This window comes from Triticum dicoccoides, chromosome 2A (genome assembly GCF_002162155.2).
Source record: "Triticum dicoccoides isolate Atlit2015 ecotype Zavitan chromosome 2A, WEW_v2.0, whole genome shotgun sequence".
In the NCBI taxonomy this organism is placed as follows: Eukaryota; Viridiplantae; Streptophyta; class Magnoliopsida; order Poales; family Poaceae; genus Triticum; species Triticum dicoccoides.
Window position 1 is genome coordinate 738,975,321 of NC_041382.1, and position 22,603 is coordinate 738,997,923.

At 45.6% G+C, this 22,603-nt stretch overlaps 1 pseudogene; it reads right to left on the bottom strand.

Annotated features, from left to right (window-relative positions):
* Positions 1-587: 587 nt before the first annotated feature.
* LOC119358264 lies at positions 588-19,660 on the bottom strand (annotated as a pseudogene).
* Between the last annotated feature and the right edge of the window lie 2,943 nt (positions 19,661-22,603).

Genomic DNA, 22,603 nt, shown 5'->3' on the forward strand with positions numbered 1-22,603 from the left:
GTCCGTGGCTCCTGAATCCACGTACCATGCAGGATCAAAGGCCTGATGGCCGGTGTTGACGTGATTTGCTTGGCGTGGCTCTTCTCCCTGGTAGCTTGCATCGAAACGATTGTAGCACTTGTACGCTGAATGACCAACCTTCCCGCAGATTTGGCAAGTTGCCTGTTGCTTGGTGCATTCCTGCGTACACCCTGGCCTCCGTGATTTCCTCCATTAGGAGGGCCGCCTCGTCCCCCTTGGGTAGCGTAGCCGCCGCGGCCGCCATTGCCACGGCCTCGGCCACGGTTTGCTCTGCCATTGTCGCGACTAGCAGCATTGGCAGTGATCTGATAGCTGGTGTTGGCGGCTTCCTGGAGTGCCTCGTAGTCGAGCATGTGGGAGTAGAGCTCGTCCAGCGACATGTTGCCACCTTGCAGGTTGACAGAGGTGGTGAACGACTCGTACGACTGATCAAGCCCGGACAGCAGGTAGGTTGTCATCTCATCATCAGAGAGGGCGCTGCCGATGGCTGCCAGCTGGTCTCCGAGAGCTTTCACACGGCCGTAGTAATCAGCCATGCTCATGTCCTTCTTCTGGATTAGCGCCAACTAGCGCCGGATGTGCGTGACCTTGGTGCGTGAGTGCGACGAGAACATCCGCTCCACGGCAGACCACACCGCGGCAGAGGAGGCCAGCCCGAGCGTCCGCGCCAGGACCTCAGGTGACAGTGTTGAGAGGAGCGCGGAGAGGATCAACTGATCCTAAGTGTACCACACGGTGTATGTCGCGTTGTCCACCATCGGAGCGCCTTCCGCATCTGACTCGCGGATAGACTTTGGCGGTGCCGGATACGATCCATCGACATAGCCAAGAACTTGGTGGCCGCGAAGGATGGGGACGACCTGCGCTTTCCATAGCAGGTGGTTGTCGCGATTGAGTTCACGGTGACCATCTATCCCATTGTAGAGATCGAGATGAGTCCCGATGAGGTGGAACCAGCGAACACAGAACCGCCAGTGCCGAGCATGCCGCCGGTGAACTGCTCGAGGGCGAGGGAGGTCCCGGATGCAGTGGATGGTGAGGTCATGGAGGTGGTTTGAGCGGAGGTCATGGCGTGGATCAACTAGGCTCTGATACCATGTGAAAATAGCTAGAATTGGGGTAATTGCCTTGGTGAATATCCACCGGCATGTACTCAATTTATATGATGCTAGACTTGTACATCAAGCATAAAATCAATCAGGTCAATCTCTGATTGATTGTAACACCCTCGATGCGACTATAGCTCCCACGTGTCGAGGCACGACTTAGAGACATAATCGCCTTGAAGGCATATGTCGCAAGTAAGGTAATCTTTACAACATCCCATGTAATATAATAATAAAGGGGGGATAACATAGTTGGCTTACACTCGCCACGTCAATCAAGGTACATAAATAACATTACATCATCCAAACACTCATGGCCCGACTACGGTGCCAAAATAAAAGATAACCCAACATGCGACACGGTCCCGATCACCCCCAACTGGGCACCACTACTGATCATCAGGAAAGGAAACATAGTAACATTGAGAGTCCTCGTCAAACTCCCACTTGAGCTCGAGCGCGTCACCTGGAGCGGAATCATCAGGCCCTGCATCTGGGGTAATAGTAATCTGTGAGCCACAGGGACTCAGCAATCTCGCACCCTCACGATCAAGACTATTTAAGCTTATAGGTAAGGCAAGGTAAATATAAGTGGAGCTGCAGCAAGCGACTAGCATATATGGTGGCTAACCTGTTCGCAAAAGAGAGCGAGAAGAGGAGGCAGAGCGCGAGCGAGAAACTAGAGAGCAACCTGCGCAAACATTACTCCAACACCGTGTCCACTTCCCGGACTCCACCGAGAAGAGGCCATCACGGTAACACACTCAGTTGATTCATTTTAAATAAGTTAAGGTTCAAGTTATCTACAACCGGACATTAACAAATTCCCATCTGCCCATAACCGCGGGCACGGCTTTCGGAAGTTCAAATCCCTGCAGGGGAGTCCCAACTTAGCCCATGAGAAGCTCTCGCAGTCAACGAAGGAATGGACCTCCTCCCGAGACGTTCCGATCAGACTCGGTACCTCGGTTCTTCAAGACACTTCGACAGGTTAAAACAAGACCAGCAGCACCGCCCGAATGTGCCAACAAATCCCGATAGGAGCTGCACATATCTCGTTCTCAGGGCACAATCGGATAAGCAATCCGTACAACTAAAACCAGCCCTCGAGTTTCCCCGAGGTGGCGCTGCAAGGGGCTCTAGGTTGGACCAACACTCAGAGGAGCACTGGCCCGGGGGGGGGGGGGTTTAAATAAGATAACCCTCGGGCTCCGGAAACCCAAGGGAAAAAGAGGCTAGGTGGCAAATGGTAAAACCAAGGTTGGGAATTGCTGGAAAAGCTTTAATCAAGGCGAACTATCAAGGGGTTCCCATTATAACCCAACCGCGTAAGGAACGCAAAATCCGGGAACATAATACCGATATGACGGAAACTAGGGCGGCAAGAGTGGAACAAAACACTAGGCGAGAGGCCGAGCCTTCCACCCTTTACCAAGTATATAGATGCATTAAGATAACAAGATAATATAATGATATCCCAACAAGTAAATAAATGTTCCAACAAGGAACGGCCTCCAATCTTCACCTGCAACTAGCAATGCTATAAGAGGGGCTGAGCAAAGCGGTAACATAGCCAATCAACGGTTTGCTAGGACATGGTGGGTTAGAGGTTTGACATGGCAATTTGGGAGGCTTGAAAGCAAGTGGTAGGCATCGTAGCAATGGCATAGCAAAAGAGCGAGCAAATCTAGCATAGCAAAGATAGTAGAGATTTCGAGGGTATGATCATCTTGCCTGCAAAGTTGTCAGAGTTGACTGGATCCTCGAAAGCAAACTCATTGGGCTCCTCGTTAGCGAACTCATCTCCCGGCTCTACCCAAACAAGACAAACAAGCAACAAGGATACAATCAACCACGTGCAAGGGTCAAACAATATGATGCAAGGATGGTATGCTATGCGGGATGCGATGCGGGATGCATATGCAAGATGTGACAGGAAATGCAAGATCCTGGCCTCAACTTGGAAATCCAAGTGTGCCACTGGAAAGATGAGATGAAATCGCTTGAAAACGATATAAAGAACGTCGGAATCAGAGTTACGGTTTGAAAATGGCAAGCAAAACAAATATGACACCGGTCTGCGATTTACAGCAAGTAGCCATTTAAATGCAATGAGATGAACATGCTACAGCACCCAAACATGACAACAAAATACATGGTAGGGATGCATTCAAGATGTTTAACAAAAGTCTACCACTGAGCTACGGCCAAATCATCCATTAACAGGTTCAAACAAGCATGGCAAAAATGCATATGGCAAACAGATCTCAGACTTAGTGAAATTAACACTTGTCTGGGATTTCAGATCAGGTAGCCCTCTTCGGAGCAACAACACTACATGCTACAAGACCTGAACATGGCAAAGTAAAGCATGGCATGGAGCTACTCAAAGAGCTTAACAAAAGTCCCTTAGTGACCTTGAGCCAAAAGGGATCAGAAAATACAATTGCAAGCATGTGAACATGGCAAAAACATAATCAGTTTTCAGACTTAGTGAAAAACTGGCACATGCTGAAAAAGATATCAAGTAGGCATGTTTACGAGCTCGATGCATTCACTACGTAGCAAGTCATGACAATCTAAGCATACACCCATCAAGAATACACAAAATACAAGCTAGACATGGCAAGAACAATAGCATAGCATGCACGGATCAACTATAACATCATCGGCAAAATCGCTAACAAGTAGACAATCTGCCCAGATTCACAAAGTAGCAAAAGTAGAGCTCGATTGACTCAAGCTAGGGTGCTCCATAATTGCAAAAAAAGACATGGATGGATAGAGCACTACAAGATTAACAAAACATCCTTACTGATCATCCACAAAAGAGGCACGGATCTCTAGGAAACAACATGAACATATGGCCATATGAAATAAACAGCCCAAGGACTTAGTGGGATTGCTAAGTCCCTGAAATCAGCATTACCAAGTGCACCACTTTGCAAGCTCGTGCTAGTCACCACACACATCACAAAAATACATGGGTTGCATCTCTGGAAAGATGGCAAAACCCTTAACAAAACATATGTAGAGCTCATGGGCATATCATGCACACAATAATCATGGCAAAAATGACAAATATGCAAATGGAGTAGCAGATCTGACAATTAACTCAAGTAGCCCTCTTCTAACAGCATTTCGGGCATCAAGATGAACTCAAATGAAAATGATGCAATGGAATGAAATGATGTACTCTCTGAGATGAACATTTTGATATGCTATATGCCAAAAACGGAGCTACGGATGCGGAGATACCATGCTATGAACATGAGCAAAAATATCGGGGACTTGGGAAGAAAATGGGGTCAACCCTAATATTTTTGGATCTCAGATCTGGGCACGCGGATCGAGGTTCGACGCCGTCCTCGCTGGAGTTCTTGCCGGACTTGTCGGAGAAGAGGGAACACGGTGGCCGGACTTGACGCGGGGTTAGCGCGGAGGCGGCGCCGGTGGAGCGGCGACCGGTCGGCGGGGAGAGGCGGCCGCGGACGACGGGACGGTGCGGTGGCGCGGCGGAGCGGGGCGGCGCGGGCACGCCGGGTGCGGGTGGCGGCGACTGGGCCCGTGGGGGCCCGCTACGGGCCTCGGCGGGCCGGGCGGCGGGGAGGCGCGGTGATGTGGGGCTCGGCGCCTCAGCGAACCAGGAGGCGCCACGTGGCGGCGGTGATGGTGGCGGACATGCCTGTCCGGTGGAGGGGAAACGTCCGGCGGCACGAGGGGAAGGTTAGGGTAGGGTTTGATCCGGAATTTCGGAGGGGATGCCTTTTTATAGGTAGGAGAAGTTAGGAGAGTCCAAATGAGGTGCGGTTTTCGGCCACGCGATCGTGATCGAACGCTCTAGATGATGGAGAAGGGTTAGGTCGGTTTTGGGCCAAATTGGAGGGGTGTTGGGCTGCAACACACACGAGGCTTTTTCGGTCCCTCGGTTAACCGTTGGAGTATCAAACGAAGTCCAAATGATACGAAACTTGACAAGCGGTCTACCGGTAGTATACCAAGGCCGCTTGGCAAGTCTCGGTCCAATCCGGAAATGTTTAATCCCCACACACGAAACAAAGTTAGAAATAACCACCGGAGGAGAACGAAGCGCCGGAATGCAAAACGGACAACGGGGAAAATGCTCGAATGCATGAGACGGACACGTATGCAAATGCAATGCACATGATGACATGATATGATATGCATGACAACGGCAACAACACATGGAGACAAAAACCCGAACCCGAGAAAATAAAATAACTTAACGCCGGAAACGGCAAGAGTTGGAGTACAAATTGGGAAAGTTACATCTGGGGTGTTACAACACTCCACCACTATGAAAGGATCTCGTCCCGAGATCTAGGACTGAAAGAACGCCGGGTACTCAGAACAGAGGTGATCCTCGCGTTCCAGGTAGCTTCACGGTCGGAATGGTGTGACCACTTGACTTTGAGGAATTTGATTGACTTATTGCGAGTCTTGCGTTTTGTCTCTTCAAGAATAGCAATGGGGTGCTCACGATAGGAAAGATCTTCTTGGAGCTCAATGTCCTCGAAGTTGACGGTGCGGTTAGGAGTCTTGAAGCACTTTCGGAGCTGAGAGACATGGAACGCATCATGAACATTTGCAAAGTTTGAAGGAAGCTCGAGTTGATAGGCGAGATCGCCTCTCTTGCTGACAATCTTGAAAGGTCCCATGTATCTAGGGGCAAGCTTCCCTTTGATACCGAAGCGACGAGTACCTTTCATAGGAGAGACGCGGAGGTAAACATGATCTCCGATTTCGAAAGCCAAATCACGATGCTTACTGTCATAGTAGCTCTTCTGGCGGGATTGGGCTGCTTTGAGGTTTTCGTGAATGACTTTGCACATTTCCTCTGCCTCTGTGATTAAGTCATTACCCAAAAGCTGACGTTCACCGGTTTCAGACCAGGTGAGAGGGGTACGGCACTTCCTGCCATACAGAATTTCAAATGAGGCCTTGCCCGAACTTGCTTGAAAACTGTTGTTGTAGGAGAATTCAGCATAAGGAAGACAATCCTCCCACTTCATGCCGAAGGAGATCACACAAGCCCTGAGCATATCTTCAAGAATCTGGTTGACACGCTCGACTTGACCGCTAGTTTGAGGATGGAAAGCTGTGCTGAAGCGGATGTTGGTGCCCATGGCCTTCTGAAAAGAATCCCAAAACTTGGAGGTAAAAATGCTGCCACGGTCTGAAGAGATCACTTGAGGAATACCGTGCAGAGAGACAATTCGAGAGGTATAGAGTTCCGCCAATTGAGCTGCAGTGATTGACTCTTTGATAGGCAGAAAGTGAGCCACTTTGGTGAGTTTGTCGATGACAACGAATATAGCATCATTGCCACGCTTGGACTTTGGAAACCCAGTCACGAAGTCCATCTCAATATGGTCAAACTTCCATTCTGGAATGGCAAGAGGTTGGAGGAGACCAGCTGGCCTTTGGTGTTCTGCCTTTACTCTTCTGCAGACATCACATTCATTCACGAATTGAGCAATCTCGCGCTTCATTTGAGTCCACCAATAAGCCTGCTTAAGGTCCTGATACATCTTCGTACTACCAGGGTGGATGGAGAGGAGAGAATTGTGAGCCTCGTTCATGATCACTTTACGAAGGTCACCTTTGGGTACAACAATACGATCCTCGAAGAAGAGAGTGTCCTTGTCATCAAGGCGGTAGCACTTGTACTTGGGTTGACTCTTGGCAATCCCAATCTTCACCTTTTTCACCATCGCATCAAGAAGCTGGGCTTGGCGAATCTGGTCTTCCAAGGTAGGAGAGACTTGAAGGTTGGCGAGGAAACCTTGAGGAACAACTTGCAGATTAAGTTTGCGGAAAGCTTCACAAAGCTCGGGTTGATAAGGCTTGAGAATCAGACTGTTGCAATAAGCCTTCCTGATCAATGCGTCAGCAACCACATTGGCCTTGCCTGGAGTATACTCGATAGTCAGATTATACTCTTGAATCATTTCGACCCATCGAGTTTGCCTGAGGTTGAGATTAGGCTGAGTGAAGATGTACTTGAGACTCTTGTGATCAGTGAAAATGTCCACTTTTCTTCCCAATAAGAGATGTCTCCAAGTCAAAAGAGCATGCACAACTGCCGCCAACTCGAGATCATGAGTGGGGTAGTTCTTCTCATTGGGCTCCAATTGGCGAGAGGTATAAGCAACAACTTTCTTCTCTTGCATCAATACTGCGCCAAGACCTTGGAGAGAGGCATCACAAAAGACCTCGTACGGTTTGGATTCATCAGGCGGAGTCAGAACTGGAGCAGTGATCAATTTCTCTTTCAAAGTGTTGAAAGCAATGTCACACTTCGGAGACCAAACGTACTTGACATGCTTCTGGAGAAGATTTGAGAGAGGCTTCGCGATCTTAGAAAAGTTTTCAACGAATCTTCGACAATAGCTTGCGAGACCGAGGAAGCTACGGAGTTGCTTCACGTTCTGAGGAGGTTCCCAATTCACAATTGCAGACACCTTCTCAGGATTCACGGCAATGCCCTTGGCAGAGATGATATGACCAAGATAAAGAACCTCATCGAGCCAAAATTCACACTTGGAGAACTTGGCGTAGAACTTGTGTTCCCTTAGCTTATCAAGCACCAAACGCAAGTGCTTCGCATGATCTTCCTTATTCTTCGAGAAAACCAGAATGTCGTCGAGATAGACCAAAACGAAGTCATTGGTGTAGGCGTTGAAGATGAAGTTCATCATGCGAGAGAACGTCGGAGGAGCGTTGACGAGGCCAAAAGACATGACAGTGTATTCATATGAACCATAGCTTGTCCTGAAAGCTGTCTTGGGAATATCTTGCTCACGGATTTGAATCTGATGATAACCCATACGGAGATCAAGCTTGGAGAATACTTGGGCACCTTTGAGTTGTTCGAACAGCTCGTTGATGTTGGGAAGTGGGTATTTGTTCTTGATGCTCTTCCTGTTCAATGGACGGTAATCAACACAGAGTCGGTCCGTTCCATCCTTCTTCTTCACAAAAAGAACACCACAACCCCATGGAGAAGAACTAGGCCGGATGAGACCCATTTTCTCTTGAATATCGAGTTGCTTCTTCAGCTCCTTCAACTCTTCAGGTCCGAGCTTGTAAGGACGCTTGCACACAGGTTCCGTGCCGGGCTCAAGATCAATAACAAATTCAACTGGCCGGTGCGGAGGCATTCCTGGAAGCTCTTCTAGAAAGGCGTCTTGATATTCGCAAACGACTGGAATTTGGGAGATAGCATCCAATTCACCCTTCTCATTGAGAGAAAACAGACGGATGGTATCATCACGAGCGGCAAAGACAATTACATCCTCAGACGAATGAGTCAATTGAATCTGTCTGGCTGCACAATCAAGCTGAGCCTTGTGCTTAGAAAGCCAATCCATTCCGAGAATAAGATCAATATCCGAGTCACCCAGAACATTTGGAGAAGACAAGAACTTATAGTCACCCAAAGTGATTGTGACATCCGGAACGCATACTCGAGATGTCATTTGACGGGCCGGAGAGACAATAGCCAACGGTTTCGGCAACACTTGAGTAACAAAATCATGCTTAGATACAAAAGGTCTCGAGATGAAACAATACGATGCACCAGTGTCGAAAAGAAATTTTGCAGGAATATCATTAACAGGAAGGTTACCCATGATGACATCTGGCGAGTCCTCTGCCTGAGCTGCATTCAGCAAGTTGACCTTGATGGACTTGGGGTTATGCTTGACCACAGCTGTACTTGCCGATCTCACAGGAGGAGGTGGAGGAAGACGCCTCTGGTTGAAACACTTGTTGGCATAGTGACCCTTCCGTTGGCACTTGTTGCACGTCACCTCTGAAAGCGGACGGTGGTACGGAGCACTCGATCTTGGAGGTTGAGACGAAGTCTTGTTCTAAAAGCCAGGGTTGGGTGGGTGGGAAGAACCAGTGCCACCTTTGCTCTTCTGCTGATACGGCTGACGGAACGGAGGAGGAGGAAGCCAATACTTCTGCTGCTTGGCCACTTGAGTAGAGGAAGAAGGAGTAGCATCTCTGACTCGCTTCTTGGAAGCATCACACCTCAACTGAGCAGCCTCTTGCTTCAATGCCATGTTGTAGAACTCATCGTACCTCAAGGGCTCAAAGAGAACAAGAGCTGGCTGAATTTCTTCTCTAAGACCACCCCTGAACTGGTATATCATGCTCTTCTCATTAGGTACGTCCTGCTTGGCAAAGCGGGCGAGCTTCTGAAACAACTTGTTGTAGTCATAGACAGACAAAGAGCCTTGCTTCAGGTTGCGGAATTCCTCATGCTTGCTTTCAACCACGCTCTGGGGAATATGGTGAGCTCTGAAATCTTGACGAAATTCATCCCAAGTGATAACACGTCCACCTCTGGAATCCTTGTACTGCTGGAACCATTCTGCATCTTGATCTTTGAGTTGGAAGGAAGCGAACTTGACGAAGTCCTCAGGCCTGACGTTACTACACTCGAAATGCTTGCACAGATCCACAAGCCAATCGTCAGCATCGGTTGCCTCAACACAATTGCTGAAAGTCTTTGGCCCATTAGCAAGGAACTGGTTGAGTGTAGCAAAGTGATTCTGATTGTTGCCTTGGTTCCCCTGGTTGCCTTGATTGCGGTCTTGAAGAATTTGCATGATCAACTGTGTGTTTGCATTGGTTGCGGCCATCACAACTTGCCATGCCCCCGGAGGAGGTGGAGGTGGTGGCGGATCAGGATTCGGAGTCGTGCGCGTTGGAGGAGCCATCCTGAAGAGGTTGACATCCATTAGCACATAGACAGATAAATGGAGTTGAATCCAATGGAATGAAAATTGCAACATATAGTCTTCACATCCGAACAAAATGAACGAATGCATTCCTCTTGAAATGGTCACATATCCATAAATTGAGAAGCCACTTAGAATTTAGGTAGAGAAATAAATCCACAAGGTACGGATCAAGAACGAATAATCGGTAAGAAATCCCAATCTCAAACCAATATCCGTGGAAGAAGAACTAGAGCTACTAGAATTCCCACCTATGAAATTCTCGAACCTTTCCGGTTATGCAATCAGGTGTTGGGGATACAGGGGAAGCATAATATCTCACCCAAATCTAGCAAATCCTACATCCAGCTGTATCCATCTTTCAACACATAACCGAGAAAAACTTCGAAAACCATCTACCTCAACCTTCGAAAAGCATCCGTTATACAAGTTATGGCGATACTCCCGAACTCCCACCCCAGTACTAGGTGGCGTCGAGGTTATCTCACCAATGAACTGCATAAAAGAGATTTTCGATGTCGGCGTACTAAACTCAGGTATTCCAGAACTGCAACGATAAAATTATGACGACAAAACCTCAGAGCTCAACTCCCCGGGACACTTCCACAAAACCCCTGACAGGAGGCACCAAGACAATGTTCTCATCCTAAAACCATCGGAACGATTCCAAGATACCCGCGTGATCCTAAAATTTTTTAGTGAAATTTGAGAAGAGAAGAGTCAAAACTCTACGTCAGGATGCCTTACCAGAGCGATGAGGAGACTGGGAAGTAAAAATAATTCCTAAACTCTCCGATATGTAATTCCTAAATGACTCAAAACATTTTTCTAGACACAACTCGGCCGCTAATAACGATCAAGCAATGGGGCTCCTAAGGTCGGGGAAGGCTCTGATTACCAACTTGTAACACCCTCGATGCGACTATAGCTCCCACGTGTCGAGGCACGACTTAGAGACATAATCGCCTTGAAGGCATATGTCGCAAGTAAGGTAATCTTTACAACATCCCATGTAATATAATAATAAAGGGGGGATAACATAGTTGGCTTACACTCGCCACGTCAATCAAGGTACATAAATAACATTACATCATCCAAACACTCATGGCCCGACTACGATGCCAAAATAAAAGATAACCCAACATGCGACACGGTCCCGATCACCCCCAACTGGGCACCACTACTGATCATCAGGAAAGGAAACATAGTAACGTTGAGAGTCCTCGTCGAACTCCCACTTGAGCTCGAGCGCGTCACCTGGAGCGGAATCATCAGGCCCTGCATCTGGGGTAATAGTAATCTGTGAGCCACAAGGACTCAGCAATCTCGCACCCTCGCGATCAAGACTATTTAGGCTTATAGGTAAGGCAAGGTAAATATAAGTGGAGCTGCAGCAAGCGACTAGCATATATGGTGGCTAACCTGTTCGCAAAAGAGAGCGAAAAGAGGAGGCAAAGCGCGAGCAAGAAACTAGAGAGCAACCTGCGCAAATATTACTCCAACACCGTGTCCACTTCCCGGACTCCGCCGAGAAGAGGCCATCACGGTAACACACTCAGTTGATTCATTTTAAATAAGTTAAGGTTCAAGTTATCTACAACCGGACATTAACAAATTCCCATCTGCCCATAACCGCGGGCACGGCTTTCGAAAGTTCAAATCCCTGCAGGGGAGTCCCAACTTAGCCCGTGAGAAGCTCTCACGGTCAACGAAGGAATAGACCTCCTCCCGAGACGTTCCGATTAGACTCGGTACCTCGGTTCTTCAAGACACTTCGACAGGTTAAAACAAGACCAGCAACACCGCCCGAATGTGCCGACAAATCCCGATAGGAGCTGCACATATCTCGTTCTCAGGGAACAATCGGATAAGCAATCCGTACAACTAAAACCAGCCCTCGAGTTTCCCCGAGGTGGCGCTGCAAGGGGCTCTAGGTTGGACCAACACTCAGAGGAGCACTGGCCCGGGGGGTTTAAATAAGATGGCCCTCGGGCTCCGGAAACCCAAGGGAAAAAGAGGCTAGGTGGCAAATGGTAAAACCAAGGTTGGGCATTGCTGGAAAAGCTTTAATCAAGGTGAACTATCAAGGGGTTCCCATTATAACCCAACCGCGTAAGGAACGCAAAATCCGGGAACATAATACCGATATGACGGAAACTAGGGCGGCAAGAGTGGAACAAAACACTAGGCGAGAGGCCGAGCCTTCCACCCTTTACCAAGTATATAGATGCATTAAGATAACAAGATAATATAATGATATCCCAACAAGTAAATAAATGTTCCAACAAGGAACAGCCTCCAATCTTCACCTGCAACTAGCAACGCTATAAGAGGGGCTGAGCAAAGCGGTAACATAGCCAATCAACGGTTTGCTAGGACATGGTGGGTTAGAGGTTTGACATGGCAATTTGGGAGGCTTGAAAGCAAGTGGTAGACATCGTAGCAATGGCATAGCAAAAGAGTGAGCAAATCTAGCATAGCAAAGATAGTAGAGATTTCGAGGGTATGATCATCTTGCCTGCAAAGTTGTCAGAGTTGACTGGATCCTCGAAAGCAAACTCAACGGGCTCCTCGTTAGCGAACTCGTCTCCCGGCTCTACCCAAACAAGACAAACAAGCAACAAGGATACAATCAACCACGTGCAAGGGTCAAACAATATGATGCAAGGATGGTATGCTATGCGGGATGCGATGCGGGATGCATATGCAAGATATGACAGGAAATGCAAGATCCTGGCCTCAACTTGGAAATCCAAGTGTGCCACTGGAAAGATGAGATGAAATCGCTTGAAAACGATATAAAGAACGTCGGAATCGGAGTTACGGTTTGGAAATGGCAAGCAAAACAAATATGACACCGGTCTGCGATTTACAGCAAGTAGCCATTTAAATGCAATGAGATGAACATGCTATAGCACCCAAACATAACAACAAAATACATGGCAGGGATGCATTCAAGATGCTTAACAAAAGTCTACCACTGAGCTACGGCCAAATCATCCATTAACAGGTTCAAACAAGCATGGCGAAAATGCATATGGCAAACAGATGTCAGACTTAGTGAAATTAACACTTGTCTGGAATTTCAGATCAGGTAGCCCTCTTCGGAGCAACAAAACTACATGCTATAGGACCTGAACATGGCAAAATAAAGCATGGCATGGAGCTACTCAAAGAGATTAACAAAAGTCCCTTAGTGACCTTGAGCCAAAAGGGATCAGAAAATACAATTGCAAGCATGTGAACATGGCAAAAACATAATCAGTTTTCAGACTTAGTGAAAAACTGGCACATGCTGAAACAAATATCAAGTAGGCATGTTTACGAGCTCGATGCATTCACTACGGAGCAAGTCATGACAATCTAAGCATACACCCATCAAGAATACACAAAATACAAGCTAGACATGGCAAGAACAATAGCATAGCATGCACGGATCAACTATAACATCATCGGCAAAATCGCTAACAAGTAGACAATCTGCCCAGATTCACAAAGTAGCAAAAGTAGAGCTCGATTGACTCAAGCTAGGGTGCTCCATAATTGCAAAAAAAGACATGGATGGATAGAGCACTACAAGATTAACAAAACATCCTTACTGATCATCCACAAAAGAGGCACGGATCTCTAGGAAACAACATGAACATATGGCCATATGAAATAAACAGCCCAAGGACTTAGTGGAATTGCTAAGTTCCTGAAATCAGCATTACCAAGTGCACCACTTTGCAAGCTCGTGCTAGTCACCACACACATCACAAAAATACATGGGTTGCACCTCTAGAAAGATGGCAAAACCCTTAACAAAACATATGTAGAGCTCATGGGCATATCATGCACACAATAATCATGGCAAAAATGACAAATATGCAAATGGAGTAGCAGATCTGACAATTAACTCAAGTAGCCCTCTTCTAACAGCATTTCGGGCATCAAGATGAACTCAAATGAAAATGATGCAATGGAATGAAATGATGTACTCTCTGAGATGAACATTTTGATATGCTATATGCCAAAAACGGAGCTACGGATGCGGAGATACGATGCTATGAACATGAGCAAAAATATCGGGGACTTGGGAAGAAAACAGGGTCAACCCTAATATTTTTGGATCTCAGATCTGGGCACGCGGATCGAGGTTCGACGCCGTCCTCGCCGGAGTTCTTGCCGGACTTGTCGGAGAAGAGGGAACACGGTGGCCGGACTTGACGCGGGGTCAGCGCGGAGGCGGCGCCGGTGGAGCGGCGACCAGTCGGCGGGGAGAGGCGGCCGCGGACGACGGGACGGCGCGGCGGAGCGGGGCGGCGCGGGCACGCCGGGTGCGGGTGGCGGCGACTGGGCCCGTGGGGGCCCGCTACGGACCTCGGCGGGCCGGGCGGCGGGGAGGCGTGGCGATGTGGGGTCGGCGCCTCAGCGAACCAGGAGGCGCCACGTGGTGGCGGAGATGGTGGCGGACATGTCCGTCCGATGGAGGGGAAACGTCCGGCGGCGCGAGGGGAAGGTTAGGGTAGGGTTTGATCCGGAATTTCGAGATGGGATGCCTTTTTATAGGTAGGAGGAGTTAGGAGAGTCCAAATGATGTGCGGTTTTCGGCCACGCGATCGTGATCGAACGCTCTAGATGATGGAGAAGGGTTAGGTGGGTTTTGGGCCAAATTGGAGGGGTGTTGGGCTGCAACACACACGAGGCCTTTTCGGTCCCTCGGTTAACCGTTGGAGTATCAAACGAAGTCCAAATGATACGAAACTTGACAGGCGGTCTACCGGTAGTAAACCAGGGCCACTTGGCAAGTCTCGGTCCAATCCGGAAATGTTTAATCCCCACACACGAAAGAAAGGTAGAAATGACCACCGGAGGAGAACGAAGCGCCGGAATGCAAAACAGACAACGGGGAAAATGCTCGAATGCATGAGACGAACACGTATGCAAATGCAATGCACATGATGACATGATATGATATGCATGACAATGGCAACAACACACGGAGACAAAAACCCGAACCCGAGAAAATAAAATAACTTAACGCCGGAAACGGCAAGAGTTGGAGTACAAATTGGGAAAGTTACATCTGAGGTGTTACATTGATATAACAGCACATAGGATCATCTATACATGGAGACTATTAACTACAGATCAAGCATTGACTACAGCAGATTCTATGGGATATGATAATCTTAACACCTACTCCTCATCTGCCCCTCGCGGTACTAGGGGTGTGAGGGTCGTTCACCTGCGAGCTCACCAAACTTGGGCGGCAAGATGGAGCAGCGACTAAGGGCCTGTTTGGTTCCAATAAGTCACCTGACTTATAAGTCAGGTGACTTAAAACCAGTGACTTATAAGTCATGCATGTTTGGTTGTCACCTGACTTATAAGTCATCTGAGCACATCTTCCCACCTTGCTTTTTTATGTAAAGATGGTGGGACCCATGCAAAAGAGGGTGACTTATAAGTTTTAAGTTGGGGTGGAGCAACTTATGACTTATAAGTTGGGGTGACTTATAAGTTGGGTCTGTTTGGCAAAATAAGTCATTTTTTTCACTTTTCGACTTATAAGTTGGTGACTTATTTGAAACCAAACAGGCCCTAAGCCAGCCACAAGCGGCGGGCTGGGCAATCCAATTTGGAAGGGTCCGGATTAATTTCTGTTGGAAAGGAATTAATGATAACGATGAATCACGGTTACGCTGGTCGCTTGAAGATTCACGAACACGTGTCACACGATAGATTGGGTTGTTCGTTTGGAAGCATGAGACCTGGTCATATAAGATTTTCTTTCCACTAGTACGATTGCACGTGCAATGCACGTCTCTTTAGAATAAGTTTTAATACATGGAGATTATAATTTCAATCTACACATAGCTACTTGTAATTCTACATGTGCAATGATTTGAAATATATCCATGGACTTGCAAGTTTAATCTTGATGAGATGTACCACTTCACAAACTTGCCTAAATCATAAGATTTCTCTCTTACATGTATCACATCAGCATTTTAGGCATCTTACCCACCACTGTCTCATGCGAATATATGAGCTCACGAATTTTAGCATTTCAATGCAACCAAATGTATCACAACATTTGTTTCCCCTTTTAAAGAGAAGTATAGATGAATGAATTTTCACACAAGGATAATGAATCATAAATGTGGATCGATATTTGTATGCACATCGATTACTTCATCATATCTAATATGATAACTTTAGAGCAAAACTTTGTAGCAACATGCTAATGTCATATATCCTATTCAATGTGCTTCTCGACTATCATAAATTCATCAAGTAGAACTGAAGCTATGTAAAAAGACCATTTACTTTATTTGGCTCAAGAACAGTTTTAGAAATCAGATTAAATCGTCTAAAAAAATCAGATTTAGCAAAGTTTCAATTTGTGCCTGCCCCCATACATCAACATCACTTGAAAAATAATGGTTTTCACTTATCTTGTAAACATCTTAGATATATATCCTCTTCAACATCACAATATATTGGTATTGTACTCACTGTCAACAACTACAATTGGCGCATCGTATTCGTATCTACAAACAAACAACAAATAATAGACGGCAATAGGAAAATCAACTACAAACAAACAGCAAATAATAGATGGCAATAGGAAAATCAACTGTTAATAACATTTCATATGAAATAAGCGTAGAGAGATGTGTGAGTAGTCGCTTCCACCTTGGCCTACACTACACCAAGCGACGGTCTTTCTCACTTATCTGGCATGGCAAAGCACACACTGATAATCACTGAAGCAATATGTTAATGTAGATTACAAATTATTTCCAATTTAATTGAGTATAGTGTGCACCACATTACTCCATAGCTATTATGAAATGAACAAGTGAAAAGAGCCATTGACTATATCACCCCCGTTATGGACATGAAGGTCACGCAGATTGGACTTACTTATTTTGTTTCCGAAACCAGAATATATGAGAAAACTTCATAACCTCTTCCATTCACGAAGTTCTGCTCTTAAACAAAAATCATCCAGGAGTTTTTCAATATAAGGAAAAGGCAATTTAGGATTTACATTAAAGAGTGAAACTAAACTTTTAATATGGTGACAGTTTGTGTAACATTATTACACATCCAGCAGCCCATGGCACTACTAAACTCCAAATCAAGAAATTATCATTCGAATAGAGGGAAGAGCCCAATAACTGCTTGTCGGCACTGAGATCATCATAATTAGTACCAACGCCAAGGAACAAAAAACCTAAGCATAGGACTACCTGATGGCTTGGGCAGATGACGCCTCCCACTTCATCCTCGACAACTCAATGATCACTGCAACCTAATGCCTAACCACAGTTATATATAATTACTTCCTGATTGGCTGAAAAAAATAGAAGAAATGGAGTTGGCACTATCATTAGAATTCATGATAAACTAAAAATTATCCATGCAAAATGAGTGTTCTACGACACATGGACATAATTAGTTGTCAACTCTTATTTTGAAGTTTACAAAAACCGATCAAGCAATTCAGATGAGCAGTTGAGCACCTTATAGTCTAGCTTATTAATTCACTAATTTATAAAAATATTTTGATCATGTCTTGAGCATTCTTTATGTCAAGATTGAAAATGATATAAACGCACAGACTTTGCTAAAGATGGGAAGTTCCATGTATGTCCATTGCGCATATACATACTTGTGTAATAGTTTTGTAAATTGAAATGTCAGAAAGCAACAGAAATCATGACCAATGCAGCAAGAAAAGCGGAGAAAGAGGAACAGAAAAACACCAAATTTTACAATATTAACTGGACATTACACACTTATCTAAATACAACTATGCCCTGAGATTACTATGCAAGAATGATTCATCTTGTAAAATATTGTAGTTACACCAAAAAATCCCATATAGAAGAATAATTGTTGTCTAATCCTTAGTTAAAATGTCATATCATGATGAATCAATCTAACAACATCAAGATAAAGAGAGAGGAGGGGTCATACCTGGCAGAGGAGGCCGCGATTTACCTTGTTGTGTGGGTGTCAGGGAGGGTGCTAGCGGTTGCCAACGGGATTGGCTGCAACACTATGTAAGAAACTAAAAGGTATATTAGCTTCATAGATAAGATGCACTTGCAATAATAAAAAGTTTAACTTCTAATCCTTGAGCATCCTCGACACTATGTAATGCAATAAATTAATCGATCAGAAGTTTAGAAACTGGTCCAAATAATTAGAGAATGAGGAAATGGGGATGTGACTGCATACATCTGTCAAGTTGATAAGCTAAAACCCGGCATATGGATCACAAATAGCATTGACCCGGCCTGACCCTAGAAAATAAGAAGCAAGGTGCTGCTATCAGCCTTGAAGCATGCACGTCAAACCTTGGTATTCTCGTCCTAGATATTTACCTGGAGAATGGGGAGGACAATGACAATATTTGCAGCAAAGGAAGATTTTTGCAACAGGCAAGACTTAGACAGGTACACAAGAATCAACTTGCATATGTTAATGTAATAAAGCACGAACACACATTGAGTCATCAACAAGCACGGTCTTTCACTTATCTGCCTATCTCTACTTTTTTTGTCAAACCACACAAAGATAACAACTAATGAATGGTAGGAATATGCTGTTCGGACAGAAGTAAAACACCAAATTTATCTATACCATTACTACCAGGTTGGTGGATCAACATCCATCCAGAATATAAACTTGAATTGTGTGGAACTGTGGATGCATATAATGGCCAGGTCGCCCAAGAGCAGCACGCAAAAACGTTGTCAGCAAGTATATCTCCCGTATGTATGCTAATAAGTTACTAACTTTAGTTTGTATTAGCAAGTGTTCATTCTAGCTGAGAATTGGATGTAGCGGTAGTTGGTAGGAGCTCAAAATTCAATGAATTACGTGAATGATATTGTAACAAAAAACTGAACATTTAATTCCAAACACTTCAGACTAAATTGCCGAAGATTAAACTAGAATCACTAATACGCTGGTAATCCTTTTAGAATATAATTTATGACTGAACAAGGAGCAACTGTTTCCTGTTGTTGCATCATGACAGCAGACTACTTACCAAGGTACAAAGCAAGAAACTTGTAGCCGAGGGAGCAGTTGGCATCTTGCGTGGAGCACATGATGTAACCGAGGAAGAATTCTGCATGGCCTGCGTGAACTTGTCTTCCACCGATCTGTCACGCGTTTCTCAAAAAACACATAAGTAGCCACCAGCCGGCAACTATTGCAAACTTCAACATGCTTCCAGTTCTGCAAACCGTCAACACGCTTCCGATTCTGCAAACTATTCCAAATGTGACCAACTATAGCTAATTATCACATGAATAACAAAACCAATTGACTAAACTTTTCATCACTAAATTTTCTCAAAACTAATTTCTGCTTAATTGGTGGCGGAAGGAGAGGGCAGGGGAACGGGAAGGCACTCACAGATGAAGTCGTGGTGGAAGAAGGCGCGCGCCCCGCCGGCGGCGTGATGTAGAGCCCCCTTATCGCCGCCACCCCGCCAGTGCCCGAGTTGGAGTCGCCGAAGTTGAACACCACCACCTCCATCGGCTTCGTCACCACCTTCGCCGGCTCCATGCCCTTGCTCTTCTTGTGCTTGCCCGCCACGACTCCGGCAGGCGCCGCTGCGGTGGCGAGGGCGGAGGTGGTGGAGAGGGCCGCACCGCTGCCGACGGCCGGCATGTAGCGGAGCGTGGCGAACAAGATGACCCCGGCCACCGCACCTAGCACGCACCACTATAGCCGCAGCAGGCTCATGTTCGTCATAAGCCCGCCGCCGCCACCTCCATTGCCTCACGTACTCCTCTCGTGCGCTAGAGATTTTGCCGTTGAAGGATTGCGTTGGGGCAGGGAGCAGGAGCGCGGCAGGTTGGGGTGGGCGTCGGGAGAGAGGGGAGGGGGGCGAGCTGGCGCGGCGGCGGGGGGCCGAGTGTCTGGATAGAAGGGCGCGGGAGGAGGAGGAGGGGGCGAGAGGTCGTGCGGTCGTGCGGGTAGCGGTTTTATTTTGGAACGGCGGGGCAAATTAGTGATCGATGGATTGCAACGGCTTGATCCGTGGTTTGCAGTGTTAAACATACAAGGATTATGGGCCATTAAATCTTGATGATGGATCGGTGTGATTGTTTGGATCTGCCCCTCTCTTCCTTTAGGTAGTAGATGAACTGACCCGCCGTATGTAGTTTGGGCCCACGACTAATCTGGTGCCAAATCTGGGCCTTGATTACCAGCGGTGGACAGAAAATCTAGCCTGCCATTGGCATGCGATGTACGGTGTCAGGCAGGAATTTGCAGCCACAACACTTCTAAGTTTGGGTGACGCTTAAATTGGTGGGAAGTTATGAGTGACGGTGTGTTTTGTCGCCCGCCACTAGTATTACCACTGGCTTTCAGGATTTTGCGGCCGCAACTGGTAATTGGCTAGATTAATAGTGGTGGGTCCAATTGCAAGCTTGCACTGGTGATGTCGCACCTATAAACAGTTTTCCACCCCTAAAAAAACAGTTTTCCACCCCTAAAAAACAGTTTTCCAGTAGTAGGGTATTGCACCATCTTAGTTTTGGACCATCTTATGTATTTTCGGAGCACAATACTACATTCAGTTTTTATAACACGTTTTTACAGAGAAGAGACTTACAGTTGGGTTCAACCCGTCCTCCTTGGGCTGGCCGAATCTCCCACTTGTCCCTCCTTAAATGCCATCCTTAGGGCGTCGAGTTAGGGTGCCAGTTTTGTTTGATTGAGTTTTTTTTTGTTTTCTACTATTTTCCATAGACATGAGAGTCGGAGAGACCTCATGTACTATACGCCACCAGAACCCCATTGTGTTAATCAAGTATTTCAATCCATATCCGCAAGATTGCATATCTCAAAATCTTGGCAGTTCTTTGGTTGCATGCAGGGATAAGGGATTGAACTTCGTGATGAGGACTATGTTTCCAACACCGCTAATAACCATACCGGACTTGGTCTACCAGTTTCAAAGAAACACCATCGAATGTACGGTGTAGTCGGATCTTCATAGTCCTCCCCAACAAAAATCGATACTATCCCATCAAAAGCTCAATCCACCTCGTCCTATCAGCGGGTAACATTTGCAACATTGCACATGGATGCAATAAATTCTGAAGAAGAGACATACTGGCACATAAATAGATATACCGGACAAAACAATGCATGCACTACACTTTGAATCTACCCGCGATAGAAATGGAGAAATTATCTTGCATGTACTACCATGCACCTCTTTTTTAGATCATCGGGGGGCATGTTAAAATTATTCATGAATGAAACCAAGGTTCAATTTCATGGATCCAATTGCATGCCATGGACCTTTTGATTCCTATGCCGTGTTTTCCTAATTAAATCGCCTTTGTATTTGTTTAATGGGTCTGGTTTTGCAACTTAATTATCAGTTGTTTTCTTATTTGTTTGTTTGGTCGTGCTGGAATACGTCTCACCCGACATGTTGATTTGTTCTTTTAACTCATTTCTTTTATACAGGAACAATAAAAAATATTATCAATAGTGACATCCTCAAAGGAAAACTGGATAGTTTAGTATCTTTTTTTACACAATACAGACGCAAGCGCTCATACATACACGCATACACTCACCTTATGAAGGACGTCTCCTCTCACTGGAAACACATCGCTGAAAATCCTGAAATAAATCCAGGAATAACGCAAGCATCAAGACTTGAACCCTAGTGGAGTGGTGGACTGGGGATACCACTGCCCCTCTAACCATCCAACTACATGTTGGTTCACGGATACTTTAGCATCTTTTAGGTGAACTAAAGCATCCAATTAGCTGACTAAGGAGTAAGGAGTCATGTTAATCTCCCAGCTTTTTTGGCGAGAAATGTCACACCTTTTAACAATGTACATCATCAAAATTTTGGATCCTAATCCTATATATCTAATACAGTGATCCTCGGTACTTTTAGTTATCTCAACATGTATACTTTCACATCATCCAAATTTTTGTAGACATTTCATTTACTAGTTCGATCCACTAGCATCTCGTCCGATCTACACATGGGAATCATCTACTAGGCAACATGCATTAGCGTATTCTAAGCAGATTTTAAATCACATTGCATATCATTATGACATTCACTACACACCACTACATATTTTGTTAGCCAACCATGCTACATCAGCAAGCCATGCATGTCAGTTATAAGTTATATTTTTGCATTCGTATTATATCCATGCACACAATGTTGTTATGCCACATATCAATTAGTGCATGTAAATCATTAGTTATTTCTTGGACTAAGTTTTGTGCTCTTATGGGCACGATGTAGCTCTTGGATCATACGTGTATTGTTGATCCTTCACTCTAAAAAAATAGCACTCTTTTATAAACCTTTTTTCTCCATTATACATCATTTTGTACTATGCTTCATTAAAAAAAAGTGGAAGGCAAGAATAATCTTACATTTTGTTTTTATTAGTTCTAGTATATCTATGTAGCACCTGATTGTACATTTCTTTTAAGAAAATTACCACAACAACACGCAGGGTATCATTTAGTTAGATATATAGATTGAGAAACAAAACGGGACATTGTATTCGGTCATGACTGGAATGAGAAGGATATTGTTCTCCATATTCAAATGGGGTAATCCATAGCTGGATCTGTCATTTTAGTTTGTCAAGTTGTGGATCGAACTTAGATTTAAAAGAGTGTGGCAAG